Source organism: Perca flavescens, chromosome 1 (assembly GCF_004354835.1).
Source record: "Perca flavescens isolate YP-PL-M2 chromosome 1, PFLA_1.0, whole genome shotgun sequence".
NCBI classification, from domain to species: domain Eukaryota; kingdom Metazoa; phylum Chordata; class Actinopteri; order Perciformes; family Percidae; genus Perca; species Perca flavescens.
The window spans coordinates 36,827,261-36,844,044 of NC_041331.1; the positions used below are offsets into that span (position 1 = coordinate 36,827,261).

The following is a 16,784-nucleotide window of genomic DNA, read 5'->3' on the forward strand; positions in this document are numbered from 1 at the left end:
ATGTGGCATGTCAGATGTTTTATTGGGTTTGGTTTTCTTTGACATTTCCACCGTAGGCCAGTATTGGCATAAATATGAAATTCTCTTGTGGGAGGACACAATTGTGATAACCAGGAAGAAAACAGACCTACACACCTTGGTTTTCTCACTGTTAAGAGTTTACCTGGAAACTCTGCAAGACTGTTATTTTTTTTTTGCAAGTAGTTTTACAATCTATTAAATGACTAAGAAGTTAGAAGAAAATCTCTGAATTTCATGTCAGAGGAACTGAGCAAGGTGGTAAAACAACAGAGGGGCTGACTGGAACTGATGAAGTGAGACAACTGAAGGCTGTGATAAAAGATACAGATAAGAAAATTGAAGAGTACAATAGCAGGGGACAAACTTAAAGCATACTGTAGTCTCTGTGTTGACAAACGTAGGTTACTACATGCAGCTACAATGTCAAACGTCTTAGTGTCTACATTTTATAAATTGAGATAGAGAGCCTTATAATATACTTCAAAAGCTCTTTATCAAGGACCATCTCTACATCAATTTAATGCATTGTGGCTAACAACGTTGGCTAACGGTATAGCTACTCTCTTGGTAGATACCTGGATGGAACCGCTAACTTTAGGTAATAGGGCTTGGGCGCCGCGTTGCATTCTGGGACATGGCGGCCACGTTGATGGCCTCGCGAATGTAAACATACAGCAATTCGAACGAGGAGAAGAAGCAGAGTTGGGGGGGAAAAAAAAGATGTTAAAATCCAGAAAAGGATGTGGAATTTACCGGGATACTTTAAATAGGGAAGCCAGGGACCGGTATGTGGACAAAATCGGCACTATTAAAGGTTTGGATTCCTATGAACTCTCCAACAAAGTATAACTATTGCAATGCGATGCAAGGGTAGTTTTAATTCTAACATTCTATCAACAGACATTTCTTCTTCTTCTTTAGAGTTTAACGGCAGTTGGCATCCAAGTCGTTGCATTACTGCCTCCTATTGGCAATTACCTATTTATTCATGTCATTACATTTTACTATAATTTCCTAAGTAGTCCAGTACCTTTTTAAAAAATGCAAATAAATATTGTCTTCCATTCATGGTAACTCCACTTTCAAGAACATCTGTTAACCTAATTTACGTAATCCAGCAAACATGACCCCTCTCTCTCAAATATATTTCCTGCATGTCATCAGGACATGCTCCACTGTCTCCATTTCCTCACGCAAACTGCAATGTCCAGTCGGATGTTTTCCCACCATAAAGTGTACTGTTAAACCTACTGTGACCAATTCTCAATTTGCTGATAATTACTTGTTCTTGTCAGTTGAACCCACTGTAACACATCCCTCCTACTTTAGTTTGTATTGTATGCAAGTGTCTCCCTTTATTTCCACCATCCCAATAGTGTTGCCACTGTTTGGAAATTTCGTCCCACACAATGCTTTTACCCTCTGATTTTGATAGTTTACTATTAATTTCTACACTTCCCTTCCTGACCACCTCCTTTGCCAATTTATCCACTCGCTCATTACCTGGTATTCCTGCATGTGTAGGGACCCACATGAACACCACAGTTACACCCTGATCAGCGAGCCTTGAATTTGTAAACAAAATTTCAGACACTAGTTCTTGGTGATTCCTGGCTGATCCCGCTTTAGACTCCATAGCGCTGACACTGAGTCACTACAAATTAGTACGTTACACACCATCGCCTCTTCCACCCATCGTACGGCTAATAGAAGTCAAAGTTCAGTCCATTTCAACTGCATACACACTTAAATAATCTGAAGTTCTCCTGACTCCAGTCTGATAACTGGGAATCACCACTGCTGCCCCCATTGCTCCTGTCAGTAAATCTTTTGAGCCATCAGTAAAAAGCTGTACATAATCACCATAATTACTATCTCTATGGTTGTAGTATTCTTGAACTATGTCTACTGTCTTATTCCTGTGCTTGATAGTCAGCAGCCCCAGATCCACACAAGACATATTCAGCATCCAGGCTGGCCTCACAGGCCACAGAACAGTTGGACAAAATTCAGTTCCTTGGACTTTCATCTGCTCTGCTATTTCCTCGCCTATCCATCCAAAACTTTTGCGCTTTACCCCTTTCCCAGCAATTTTCCAATACCCTCTTAGTAGGATGCCATTCATCATGGCCTTTTAAATTTATCCAGTAATTGGCCAGTTTTCTACGGAGCCACAACGGCCTTTCACCTGTCTCAACTTGCAGAGCACAAACCGGTGCAGTTTTCATCGACCCCAAACAAATCCTCAGAGCATGGGCCTGAATAACATCCAGGTCTGAGAGTACAGATTTAACTGCTGATCCATATACAATACTGCCATAATCCAACCTCGATCGTATTAAGACTTGATAGATACACTCATCTTAAAGATTATTAGGAACACCTGTAAGATTTCTCGTTAATGCAATTATCTAATCAACCAATCACATGACAGCTGCTTCAATGCATTTAGGGTTGTGGTCCAGGTCTAGAGAATCTCCTGAACTCCAAACTGAATGTCAAAATGGGAAAGAAAGGTGATCTAAGCAACTTTAAGCGTAGTGTGGTTGTTGGTGCCAGATGGGCTGGTTTGAGTATTTCCCAATCTGCTCAGTTACTGGGATTTTCACGCACAACCAGGGTTTACAAAGAATGGTCTGAAAAAGGAAAAACAACCAGTATGCAGCAGTCCTCTGGGCGAAAATGCCTTGTTGATGCTAGAGGTCAGAGGAGAATGGGTCGACTGATTCCAGCTGATGGAAGATCAACTTTGACCCAAATAACCACCGAGGTATGCAGCAAAGCATTTGTGGCAGATGGGCTACACCAGCAGAAGACCCCACCAGGTACCACTCATCTCCACTGAAAATAGGAAAATGAGGCTAAAATTTGCACGAGCTCACCAAAATTGGACAGTTGAAGACTGTAAAAATGTTGCCTGGTCTGATGAGTCTCGGTTTCTGTTAAGACATTCAGATAGTAGAGTCAGAATTTGGCGTGAACAGAAAGAGAACATGGATCTGTCATGCCTTGTTACCACTGGGCAGGCTGGTGGTGGTGTAATGGTGTAGGGGATGTTTTCTTGGCACACTTTAGGCCCCGTAGTACCAATTGGGCATTGTTTAAATGCCAGAGCCTACCTGAGCATTGTTTTTGACTATGGCCATCCTTTTATGACCACCATGTACCCATCCTCTGATGGCTACTTCCAGCAGGATAATGCACCATGTCACAAAGCTAAAATAATTTCAAATTTGTTTCTTGAACATGACAATGAGTTCACTGTACTAAAATGGCCCCCACAGTCACCAGATCTCAACCCAATAGAACATCTTTGGGATGTGTAGGAACGGGAGCTTTGTGCCCTGGATGTGCATTCCACAAATCTCCATCAACTGCAAGATGCTATCCTCTCAATATGGGCCAACATTTCTAAAGAATGCTTCCAGCACCTTGTTGAATCAGTTCTGAAGGCGAAAGGGGGTCAAACACGGCATTAATAGGGTGTTCCTAATGGCGCTTTTCCATTACATGGTACCTATTCGCCTCGCCTCGACTCTACTCTCCTTCTTTGGTTTTCCATTACGAAAAAAAGTACCTGGTACCTGCTAACAGGTACTTTTTTTAGTACCTGCTCAGTCGAGGTTCCAAGCGAGCTGAGGCGAGCGGAGAAGGTGACGTGAAACCCTGCAGGCTGCTGATTGGCCGGAAAGAAGCGTCACTGATCACTGCATTGCTAGCGAGAGACGGCATTTTTAAATAGTTTAGCCAGCGGTGTTTTTTTGCTGCCGGAGGCTCCACGCAGAGCTTTCTCCGTAGCATACAATTGGCCTGATGGTTATACTGGTGTGCTGGTGTGTGCATGTGTGATGTGTGTGTGTCGAGTCGCCGTATGTGTGTGTGTGTGTGGGGAGCTAGTGAGCGAGGGAGAAGTGAGAGAGTGACAAAGATTATCTCCGCAGCGAGTAGCGACTCTAGAGTCATATATATGTGACCATGGTGGGAAATCTGGAGCAGTAAACGTTAACTATCTCTTTGATATCATGTTGTTTACGGAGACGGAGAACCAGGAAATGCGTCGGGGATATGTCAATGGGAAAGCAAGCTACTAAGCCACGCCCACGGCAGTCGCTATGACGACCAGCCACGCTGAGGCGATACTAAAATCTGCAATGAAAAACGGACGCACAGCGAGTAGAGTCGAGTAGAGTCGAGGCGAGTCGAGCAGGTACCATGTAATGGAAAAACGCCATAATAATCCTTTAGGTGAGTTGTGATACTTCAACAATGTAAAATCAGCCCCCCACTCCAATCCTGCAAGACATCTCATAACATTGATCACCTTTTTACATTTACTAACAACATGCCTAACATGTTCTTTCCACGTCAATCTCATATCAAAATACACACCCAAAAAACGAAAAGTATCAACTCTCTCCAAGTTATTTCGATATAGTGTCAGATTAAAACCATGGAGTTTCTTCCTTGTAAAGAACATAGTTTTAGTTTTGTCCACTGAGAATTTAAATCCCCATTGCGTTCCCCATTCGGCAACTCGTGTAACTGCATCCTGCATTTTCTTAATCAAATAATCAATATTTCTCCCTCTTTTCCACACAGCTCCGTCATCAGCGAACAGTGATCTGCCTATGTCCATCGGAATATTCACATAAACATCATTTATCATAATAGAGAAAAATGTCGGACTCACTACACTCCCGAGGTGTCCCATTTTTAACAACAAACATGCTGGACAACTCAGAACCTACCTTCACTTGAATGGTCCTTTTATCCAGAAAATCCATTATCCATTTGAACATATTCCCTCCAACTCCGATCATATGTAACTTTATTAGAAGCCCTTCAATCCATAACATATCATAGGCTTTCTCAACATCAAAAAACACTGCAACCACTGTCTCTTTATTTACTTGGGCTTTCCTTATCTCATCCTCTAAGCACACCACTGGATCCATAGTGTTCCTACCTTTCCGAAAACCACTTTGATAAGCTGCCATCATGCCTCTACTTTCTATGCAATGTACCAAACTCTCATTTATCATACGCTCCATTAGTTTACAAATGTGTGATGTCAATGCAATTGGCCTATAATTCCCAGGCCTGCTTGAATCTTTACCTGCCTTCCTTATTGGGACAATTAGTGCCTCTTTCCAACTTTCTGGCATTTAACCCTCCTCCCAAACTTTATTATATAGCAGCAATAATTTCTCCAGGCCATCAGAATTTAAATGCTTTACCATGCTATAACAAACCTCATCTTTACCAGGCGCAGTCATACCAACTTATCCAGTGCCTTCCTCAATTCCCCCATACTGAAAGGGACACTCAAACCATCACCATCAAACTTAACTTTCCTGCATAGAGCCTCCATGTTGTCCGCTTTCGTATTTTCTCTGCCTCTTCTCTCATCTACAGACAAATTATCCAAGCTATGCATTTTAACAAATGTAATTGCCATCAACTCTGTCTTTTCCTTATTAGTTACTGCTGTCTCATCCCCTTCAGTCAGAACTGGATAACTCTACTCCCTTCTTTCTCCTCCCATCTTTTTTATCATACTCCACACCTCACCCACTTGTGTTGTGCTACCAATCGTATCACAATAAGTCCTCCAATGTGACCTTTTTGCATGTCTCACTGTCCTCTGCACTACGGCCTGGGCTTGCTTGTACTGTATCATATGTTGGAAATTATGAGTTTGTTTCACTATTCTAAAAGCCCTGTTTCTATTCCTCACAGCTTCTTTACACTCATCATCCCACCAGGGCACTACTTTCCTCTTCTTACCACCTTTACTTTTAGGAATGGATTCCAATGCCGCCAATATTATGCCTTGCTTTATATAGCTGTCAAGTGTTGCTACAGACATTTCTTCATTGGCCTGATTTAGACATTTGTCACAAATTTACCCAAATTTGCCTTTTCAAGGATCCATTTCCCACCCCAGCCTTCACTAACCAACGAGGTATTAACATTTATCTTACACCAGATTGGATAATGATCGCTTCCTATAGTTCCTTCCTGATACACAAACCAATCACATATCGGTGGTTTGGTATTAGATACAAATGTGAGATCAAGCACAGATTCCTAACCCACAATAATATCTATTCTCGTTTTGCCGCCATCATTTAAACATACCAAGTTCTTCTCATCTAACAACTCCTCAAGCACCTGCCCATTTTTATCTGTTCTATCACTCCCCCACAACACATTGTGCCCATTAAAATCACCACACCACATAATGTTCCTACTATCCCACCCTTCTACCTCCTCAAGGAAGTGTAACTCTAGTCTCTTGAAGGGGTTATAATAATTTACAATTACCAACTCCATTCCCACAGCCCACACCTTCACTACCACATATTCCTGCTCATTACCTATACCAAGCACTCTATAAGGAATACCTTGCTTTATAAAAGTGACACATCCTCCACCTCTCCCTTCCCTTCTATCTCTTCTCACCGCCAAATACCCATACAAAATAAAGTCTAAACTAGGAATTAACCAGGTCTCTTGAATACAAACAATGTCTGGTTTATCTCTCCTACTAACAATAAACTGCTTGAAATCTTGTCCATTCGATATTAAACTCTGAGTTCATCATTCACCTCTTCCCATTTTAACCCTCTCATACCCAAATGATGTTCTACCGCTTTCACAATAACCTGAATCCGTTCAGTTTTAGATTTAATCTTACAGGTCGCATTTACAACTCCAGCTATAAAAGTTACCAAGTTCTTCTTCTCTCTCCAAATTTTTCTGTTTCTCCCGCTGTTCTTTTAGTGATTCTAGCTCTTTTCAACAGACATTTACATATATCTCTATGGCTCTGGTCTGGCGTTATAATTTATTTGCCTCAGGTGTACTGTGGAGCGTGTAAGACTGCTTTTAATGGAAGGCTAGCAGATACTGTTGACTTGCGCTAGCCTAGCACCAGCGAACTCTGCAACTGGAAGGACTGGATGAAAAGTGTTAAACTGTGTCCACTGATAAATAACTTGGAAAAGGTCCTACGTCCAAAATTCTGAACCACACCTTTAAGAGAAATAGAACATTTCAAGCTGAGATGAAAAGGTCATTATTTAATTTTTTACATGAAAAAAAAATTAAAAATAAGTAGGGTTTTACATTTTTATTTCATTTATTTTTATCCATTAGAATGTGATTGTAAAAAAAACAACAAAAAGATTGTAAATATTTTCATTTGCGTACTCCGATACGGTAGGTGGCGGCATACACCTTTAACACTTGGTTTGTGGCCCTACATTAAAATATAGCTAGAAGAATAAATTGGTGGACTATTATCCTATGCAATCATCTGCGACCAGACGAGTAGGAAACCAAAGCAAAATGTTTGGTAAGAAATAACTTGCATACATCATCGTTTGTATTAGCGATAGCTAGCTACGTGCTTATGGCTTACCGTTTTGTTTTAGGAAGAACAGTGTGACGTTTTTGAGAAACTGAAGCGAATGTTACATCCTAACGTTACCATAGCTAACGGTTAAGCTACGCTAACTTAGCTAGCTAGCTAGGCCTTTTATTTGAACCGCGTTACTGTTTGTTTGCAGCGTTAAAGAAAATAGTTATTGGTAGCCAACCATTCAGTTTCTTTAAATGTCACATAGGCCAGTTTACTTATTTATTTTTACATATGAGTTTTACACGACGGGTTGGACAACCGATATTGACCACGTTTTGTGCACTTCGCTATGGCTAACCTGATAGGTTTGCATGGTTTGTCGTTGTACTTAGGCATTGCTGCTAAGCTAACTCTAATGAAGTCTTCACATTGCAGCGAGATGAGAGTGGTAGGCGCTACCTGTTGATAAAAAATGAGAACAGAAGGTAAACACAAGCCCTTGCAGGAACGATGGTGTCTCCAACACAGGCGGAACGTCAGCGTTGCATGTTAAAAGTCGGACGGGTGATGGGTGTGAGAGTGATGAGTTGCACTAATCAGTTGGGGTGTTTGTTGCAGTGGCATCAATGCCCCAATCCGACCCAACCTGAGGACACACTGTGTGCACAGGGGCCATCTGACTCAACCCTTCCACCTTTCTAAAAGTGTGTTGTGCACACCATAGCATGACTTTAAGTAACATGAGATTAAATTGTTTGTTTTCGCTACAGTTTGCCATAAACTGTTATGTGCGTGGTTTTTTTTTTTTTTTTTTTTTTTTAAATCAGGCTCTGCTAAATAAATACATATTCTAATAAGTAATGTTCCACTGTTTCTGAAGACTTTAGTGTGTTTGAGGGATTCAATTGGATAGCTGAACAACCATCCCTGAACACTGTTCAAACTTAAGGTGTATTTTCCAGAATTTGTTTTAATACTTCCTGTCCCCATGTTATTTGTTTCAGTCTACCATCTGGAAGTGGAAGGATGCTGTGTTGTAGAGTTTCTCAAGCTTCTCTCTCCCTCCCTCAAGCAGGACTATTGGCTCACTGTCCTGGAGGCCAGCTTCTTCATTGCTCCAGGTTGGTTCCTGGATGTGTTACGGTCTACCTTACTGCTTTCATCTTTGATCACTTTTTTTTATTTATTTTTTATTTTTAAACCTGGAGGTTTTATGATGGCAATCCTCGCCATAATGACAGAGGTTTATTTTTATTTTTTTCCTGGCTCCGAATGGGCCTCTGGGAGGGGGACTACGCACAACAGTAAGCGTGATCGGTGCACCTACATTCAAATACATACAATTTGATAATCAAATTAAACCCCTATCAACAAAACTGCTTAAAAAAGTACTATTAATATTTAAATACCACTGTTAACTCACCGGGAGCATCTGACACAGCCAGACTCTGGATGGTACAACTGAGATAAGCGCTCCTATTTAAGTTTTATGTTCGGCTTTTCAACAGTTTGGAAAATTGCTATTAAACACAGTGTTTTGAATTAACTTAAGTCTTATTTTGGCATGGCTTTCCCTTTGAGGCTGGCTAAAACTTCTGGGGGCGCTTCCAAAAAAAATCCTCTATGCAGGAAAAACCCTGAGATAGTTCTATTTATTCATAGTGTTTACCAGGAATCTTTTTAAGAAGTCAGAGACTTAACCAGGCTTCAACCAAGGGAACTGGATGAAATTCAGTTCCTGGCCCCACAAATGTCCTTCTTCTAGGGTTGGTACTTTTCACATAGCTCTGATTACTGGGGCAGAATTGTCAGTGCTGAGTAAAGCTGACTTCTGAAAATAAATCATTGACGCTGTATGAACTTGTATATAGCATTCAGTCACATGGCTTTCCAACTCAAACTAAGAGCAACAGTGAGGGAAACCACATTTATTTGTTTTTGTTTCAATGTGTGTACTAAACCAGAAAAAAATGCTAGCATATCATCAACAGACGCATGACTTGTCTTCCTGGTGTTTTCTGACTCCCTTTCAGAGCACGGCTCCAGACTAACTTAACTAACTTTTTTTAGCCTGTTTTTATTTTTATCATGACTGTTTTTAATTACTATTTAATGTTTCCTGTAAAGCACTTTGAATTGCCTTGTTGCTGAAAGGTGCTGTAGAAATCAAGCTGCCTTCAGCCTGTCAGTCAGTCCCCAGGGCAGATAAACCAACGTTGTGCCTGCTTGACTCACAGGAAGTGTAACGTCAACAGCACCCTGACCAATTTCGCCTCAATATTAATATAATATCGCAGCAAACGCTGTCTGTGTGAAGTTTTGAAAAAAATGTGACCACACTTGCAACCACTTTATTGGCATTTCCGTGACTAACTAACTTCAACAAAACTGCAGAGCCGATGATTCCGCACCTCTGTGCGTGTGTGTGCGCCGGAGCTCCGCTCTCTGTCACTATGCAGAGAGGACAGATAAGCTTTGTGCTTACATGCTCTCAGGTACCGGAATTTCCACGTTTGAGTGTAAAAAAGGGGGCAAATTTACTGGTCGCGCATGTGCGACTGAATGTAAAATTTAGTCGCACACTCTAAAATTTTGGTCGCAAAATGCGACCATTTGGTCGCAGTCTGGAGCCCTGCAGAGGTGTCTTCACACATCACAAATATGCAGCAGTCATTTGCAAAGAACAATGGTTACTTTTTGTTTTTCAGTTCTGCGTAGATTGAGGGAAACACAAATTGAAATGCCTTGACTATCCAAATCCATTTAGTCCTGCTATAGCATATAGTGTTTTAGAGAAGTGGGCTGTGACAATGATGAGTTGCACCATTAGTCAGGTTGCTGGTTGCAGTGGCACAGCAGACCTGTCCTGACCACCTGTGGTGACACACACTGTGCACAGGGGCCATCTGAGTCACACCCACACCTGAGAAGAGAAACAGTGAGGGCACTGCTTAATGATTTTCTCGTCATTTCCTCTCCTACAATTCTGTTTTTGTTCTGCTCTCTTCCTTTTGTAGACTGAAGATGGGAGAGTTGAAGGACGTGGTTTGGCAGGATGTTTGAGCCATTGTGAAGGTGATGCCCAAAATGGATCTTGCCAGCAAAGGTTTTCCCTTCATAATCGGTGGAACAACTCCAGTCCGAGAGCTGGTGAGGGCACGCATCCTAATTCAGTCAACTTTTGTGTTTTTATGAAGTTCAATCTTTTATCCTTTACAATTTGTCCTCTCGTGAGTATTACCTTATTGAAGTCACAGCTCAGAGCTTCACTCTTTGAGCTACTTGAGTCACTGCCTGAATTCTAAAGATTTTCCTGGACTTTCCATGGATTTCTGGCACAGGGAAATGTATGCAGCTTTTAAAGTTTCACACAAGTGAACCAAACTTTTAGATCTGTTCATTTTGTAACAACTGTATAACGCTTTAATGGTTCCTTCATCAGTTGTTATCCAAGCACCCAGACTGCATATATTGGGCCGGGGGGGTGGGCATTTAAGTCGTAAAACCTAAAATGTAGAAAAATGCTTGAACCCAACAAATCTTAGATGGGGTAATGATCCATGTGAAAGTGGACAGCAATACATTTTCAATGCATTTTACAGATTGTTGCATTTATAAGCTATCATTTTTCCAAATTGTCTAAAAATATTTTATTCAGATCAATCGTGTTTCAGTTTGCTTGATGGCAGAGATGCTCAGTCACCTCCTGGCTATGGTAGTCAATTGTGAAGGTGTTTCACTGAGACAGAACAGGCGATGCGGTCTGTCCAGCACATACAATGGTTTTCTTATTGTGTTAATAACTCAGTACACTTCTATTTAGCATTTAACTGCTCCGTTGGTCACTAATGACCCAGTTAAATCTAAGGGCTGGCTGTGATCAGTGGTCCACTGGAGAAAAAACTGCCCATGGTAGCGGTTTTCCTGTTAGATTTTTTTTTTTGTCCTGATAAACTACCTTAACTTTATCGTCGGGTCTACTTTTACATTTTCCTTGTCCTCTTTCTGTCTTCTAACCACCCCTTCCTTTGTCCCTGCAAGCAGACTCTTGCACAGGAAACCCTGCCAGGCCCACAGCAGCAGCCACTGGTACAGTCGCAGGTCACAACCAAAGTTCAGCCTGGGCCTCCACCTGCCTCACATGTTGCCTGAGCTGCAGCAGTACAACCTGAATTGCCCTGACCCATTTCAAGTACAGTGGTGTGAAAAAGTGTTTGCCCCCTTCCTCATTTCCTGTTCCTTTGCATGTGTGTCACACTTAAGTGTTTCGGAACATCAAACCAATTTAAACAAAAGTCAAGGACAACACAAGTAAACACAAAATGCAATTTGTAAATGAAGGTGTTTATTATTAAAGGAGAAAAAAAATCCAAACCATCATGGCCCTGTGTGAAAAAGTGATTGCCCCCCTTGTTAAAACATACTATAACTGTGGTTGTCCACACCTGAGTTCAATTTCTCTAGCCACACCCAGGCCTGATTATTGCCACACCTGTTCACAATCAAGGCATCACTTAAATAGGAGCTGCTTGACACAGTAAGGTCCACCAGAAGATCCTTAAAAGCTACACATCATGCCGAGACCCAAAGAAATTCAGGAACAATTGAGAAAGAAAGTAATTGAGATCTATCAGTCTGGAAAGGGTTATAAAGCCATTTCCAAAGCTTTGGGAATCCAGCGAACCACAGTGAGAGCCATTATCCACAAATGGCGAAGACATGGAACAGTGGTGAACCTTCCCAGGAGTGGCCGGCCGCCCAAAATTACCCCAAGAGCGCGCAGCGACGACTCATCAAGAGGTCACAAAAGACCCCACAACAACGTCCAAAGAACTGCAGGCCTCACTTGCCTCAGTTAAGGTCAGCGTTCATGCCTCCACCATCAGGAAAAGACTGGGCAAAAATGGCCTGCATGGCAGAGTTCCAAGGAGAAAACCACTGCTGAGCAAAAAGAACATCAAAGCTCGTCTCAATTTCTCCAGAACACATCTTGATGATCCCCAAGACTTTTGGGACAACATTCTGTGGACCGATGAGACAAAAGTGGAACTCTTTGGAAGGTGTGTGTCCAAGTATATCTGGCGTAGAAGGAACACTGCATTTCATAAAAAGAACATTATACCAACTGTAAAATATGGTGGTGGCAGTGTGATGGTCTGGGGCTGTTTTGCTGCTTCAGGACCTGGAAGACTTGCCGTGATAAAAGGAACTATGAATTCTGCTGTCTACCAAGAGATCCTGAAGGAGAATGTCCGACCATCTGTTCGTGTACTCAAGCTGAAACGAACTTGGGTTCTGCAGCAGGACAATGATCCTAAACACACCAGCAAGTCCACCACCGAATGGCTGAAGAAAAACAAAATGAAGACTTTGGAGTGGCCTAGCCAAAGTCCTGACCTGAATCCTATTGAGATGTTGTGGTATGACCTTAAAAAGGCCGTTCATGCTCGAAAACCCTCTAATGTAACTGAATTAGGACAATTCTGCAAAGATGAGTGGGCCAAAATTCCTCCAGGACGCTGTAAAAGCCTCATTGCACGTTATCGCAAACGCTTGGTTGCAGTTGTTGCTGCTAAGGGTGGCCCAACCAGTTATTAGGTTTAGGGGGCAATCACTTTTTCACACAGGGCCATGATGGTTTGGATTTTTTTTCTCCTTTAATGATAAACACCTTCATTTACAAATTGCATTTTGTGTTTACTTGTGTTGTCCTTGACTATTGTTTAAATTGGTTTGATGTTCCGAAACACTTAAGTGTGACAAACATGCAAAGGAACAGGAAATGAGGAAGGGGGCAAACACTTTTTCACACCACTGTATGTGTGCTTGTACTACAGTATTTTGTAAGGTCCCGAAACTTTTAACTACTAGTAGGGCTGTCTGTTGGCACTGAACTCCAGATTAAAAAATTGTGAAGAATTGAGTTGGAACTTTGAAGATTCACTAAGGGGTCATGCAAATGGTTTGGAGCGTCATTTGGTTAAATACTGAAATTGGTCTGACTTTCTGTAGCAGTTTGGTGACTCACTGTCAAACAGGACTGGGACAAAAAATCGGCTCTGGCATTTTTGGCTCAGGCGGCCCACACCCGCTGTGATTGGTCAGACCCATTCCCTGCAGACAGTCCTCTTAAAGTATGCGTGCATTCTATGATATGAGTTGCCTAGTGTTCAGCGTTCATGTGATAGTTTTGGATCCTTCAAGAGGGGTGTCAAGATTTATCTGTTGATCTTACACTTAAATAATTCATTCATTCTTGGAATTATGATTTGTATATTTATGGTATTTTTATATATATTTTTATTATTGATATTGTATTGTCATTATTGTTATTACTATTTTGCTTAATATTGGCTTAGCAACTTTAAATTTAATTTGAACTATTGTAAGATTCATATTTTGTCGCTTTGGACAAAAGTGTCAGCTAAATACAATAACCATAACCCTTCCCAAAAGCTACACTAAAGCTGAGAGTAGTATATGCCCTGGAAAAGAGCAATAATACAAGAGAAACTAATTAAGCCATTCAAGGAACACTGATGCTTGTATCAACACTGATCAGACTTTTCAGCTACCCAACAGGCTAACCGCTAGCATTTTCAATTTAAGCTTAAACAGTTAGGTTACTTGACAGCCACTAACTTTAATGTTACAGACAAACTGCTTGTTGTCGTTATGACGTGGCGCACACACACACACACACACACACACACACACACACACACACACACACACAGCCTCCCTCCCTTCCTGAGAGTCCCTGTTAATTTGCCTACTCCTTACCACATAGTCCTCTACTCTTCCATATTTTCCTCACTCGCTCCCATGGCCCTGTCGCCTCCTCCTCGCGGCTTCTTCCCTGTCATGAAGCTGTTTCTGCTTCTCTGTATAGCCACCTCTCCTCCTCCTCGGCTTCAGGTAATGCTGATGTTGAAGCAGCTACTACAGCCCCAAACATGTCCGAAATCTTTGAGGAATCCGCCTGTAGATTCTTAATCTTTTTCTCCTGTAATTTCTCTGCACCTCCCTTGCACTTTAGTGGTCGTTTGTCCATTTTAACGTGGATGCTAAACTTCCAGCATAACTATTACAGCTTGTGTCTCAGGGCCGGGAGGCGTGGCCATAGTGGGATTCGTAAATTTGCGGCCCGGAGTGCGGAAGGGGGGTCCCTGGATTTGATTGGTTCAGGCCAGTGCCAATAAAGAAAATTAACCAATGGGCCGCTGTGAATTCTTTATGGGCCGGTCCGGCCAAAAAATTAAAAAAGGCCTATTTATATCGGCTATTCGGCCCAAAAGTGCGTCGGCCCACCGGGAAAATGCCAGATGGCCAGTCCAGCCCTGCTGTCAAACTAGAAAGCTTCAGCATGGCTGGGGGGGGTGTGTGTAACATTACCTGCAACAACTTAATCAATTATAAAAATGGTTGCTGACAAATTTCATAATTGATTAGTATAATGTATGGTATGACATTTACATAAGCAATTAACTAAGAACATGGTATGTATTGTGTTGCATGTAAATGTTTAAAAGGGCATTGTATGGCAAGGAATATATTTGCTTTTTGAATAAAATGCTGAAATTAAAATGTAGCTTTTAGTCTTTTCCAATTTTAATTATCAAAATAGTCGTTAGTTGCAGCCCTAGGGAGTTTGTTCACTATAAAAAGGTACGAACTCAATCAGTCTGAGAATCAATATTGGTTTGTTCAACTGAAAGTAATGATACAACTTAACAGTCTTGTAAAAGGGAGGATACTGTAACTGGGATGCTGAAACAACCAACATTCAATACAGATTCGTAGTTTGTAGAGCGCTGCAGGTCTACTGTGATTTAAGACCAGATTGTGGTTTTTGGGAGATGAGAAGCAGTGACATCACCAGAGGCTACACGTAATGTCAAAATTGCCACCAAAGACTGTTTGTTTGTTTCTTTGTCTGTCTCAGAGAGGACTTATTCTCTTTTGTAGACTATGCCTGCTTCTTACCGCCTATTATTGTGACCCAAATCCTACCTCAATTTTGCTACATCCCACAAGGTATTTGGGGACCTGACCACCAGCATGCAGGTTTTTTAAATTGTAGGCATATTAGTTAAAACATTAAACTGTGTTTTTAAGATGAAAACCTTTTCTTCAGACAAAACTGTACAAAAATTGCAATAATGAGAAATCCTGTCACTCTGAATGAAAACCTTTCTGTCTTTTCTCTCCTTTCCTTTACTAGGCAGATGGACGAGATGTTGGACCAGGACGGCATGTCTGAAGTGATGTTCAACATCAGCCGTGTTGCAGTTGCGTGTCCTTCCCAGCACAGACGCTGCTGTCCACTGTGTACCTTGGGAACACCGCTGTATTGTGGGCTTATTGCTGGTGAGCAACGCAGAGGGAAGTCCGGTTTTGCTACATTAATCTTCAAAGGAATTTAGGATTCAGTGTCCTCGCCACAAAAAAACATGTTCCAGACACATACTGCAAATATGCACGAAACCTATCGCATGTATTTCTAATAGTCCTTGTCATAGCATCCGGCTGTTCAGTAAACCCTTTGAGTCAGGGCAGTTGCGTACATCACAGGAATGACTTACTGAAGCTGTTTTGCAGAGGTGACTGCAATGGGTTTGACAGTGCCTGTGGATTCCTCCTGGAGGGATTTCAGTTTTTGTGATTGCTTTGCATCATCAGAGGCCAAAGCTCATCTTAAATATCTGCATGTTCTCTGTGAGGTTCGGTCAGCCAGCAGTGAGCCTCAGGCTTGGTAATGTGTACGTTTGGTCAAAGGTTGGGGGGCTAAGCAATATGACACAAAATTCGTATCGTGATAGTCGTAACCCTAAATCCCTGTAAACAAGATTGTCTTTTGCAGAAATGTAACCCAACGTCACCTTGTGTTGGCCAATCATGTAACCGGCGGTCAGACTTGGCAGTCTGTTGTCAAGGCAGTGTGTGTCCGGTATAGTAAACCTGCCTGACACAAGAACGTTTTTAAACACGGAGGGTAAAAAACCGAAACGCACGCTCTTTATTCACCAGGAGTTTGTGCAACGAGCTCCAGCACAAAGCAGTCCCTCGCTCTCTCTTCTTTCTCCTTGAAATGAAGCTGCCTTCAAGTGCGGTTGGAAATTTCTATCTGTAAACGATCTGAGGGAAAACAATAATTGTGAAATATAAACTCTACTTGTGTTCCATTGGAGGGTTAAAGCACACAAATGGGTCATTTAAGCCAGATTGCTTTTTCTGATCTGAATGGTCCCGAAGATATGTCAATTGCTTGTAAAGCACTTTGAAATGAATTTGATTTCTTGCAATTCAATCAGTGATGACCAATCAGTGACGTATGAGTGGAAATGTAACTGAAATGTTGGGTTTCTGTAAATTATAGTGTGGTCTAGACTCTATC

The 16,784-nt window shown here is 41.7% G+C and overlaps 1 long non-coding RNA gene and 2 other non-coding genes across 4 annotated transcripts; all 3 read left to right on the plus strand.

Annotated features, from left to right (window-relative positions):
• Positions 1–7,299: 7,299 nt before the first annotated feature.
• Positions 7,300–16,536, plus strand: LOC114555638 (uncharacterized). Of its 2 annotated transcripts, none has more exons than XR_003692581.1 (5): positions 7,300–7,381; positions 8,392–8,508; positions 10,405–10,537; positions 11,429–11,579; positions 15,612–16,536. It is a non-coding gene; the product is annotated as an uncharacterized LOC114555638 (long non-coding RNA). The 2 variants fall into 2 exon arrangements; XR_003692579.1 differs by having other exon boundaries at positions 11,432–11,579.
• Positions 7,960–8,073, plus strand: LOC114561523 (small nucleolar RNA SNORD67). Its single transcript, XR_003693373.1, has one exon. It is a non-coding gene; the product is annotated as a small nucleolar RNA SNORD67 (small nucleolar RNA).
• LOC114561530 (small nucleolar RNA SNORD67) lies at positions 10,191–10,303 on the plus strand. Its single transcript, XR_003693374.1, has one exon. It is a non-coding gene; the product is annotated as a small nucleolar RNA SNORD67 (small nucleolar RNA).
• Positions 16,537–16,784: the final 248 nt, after the last annotated feature.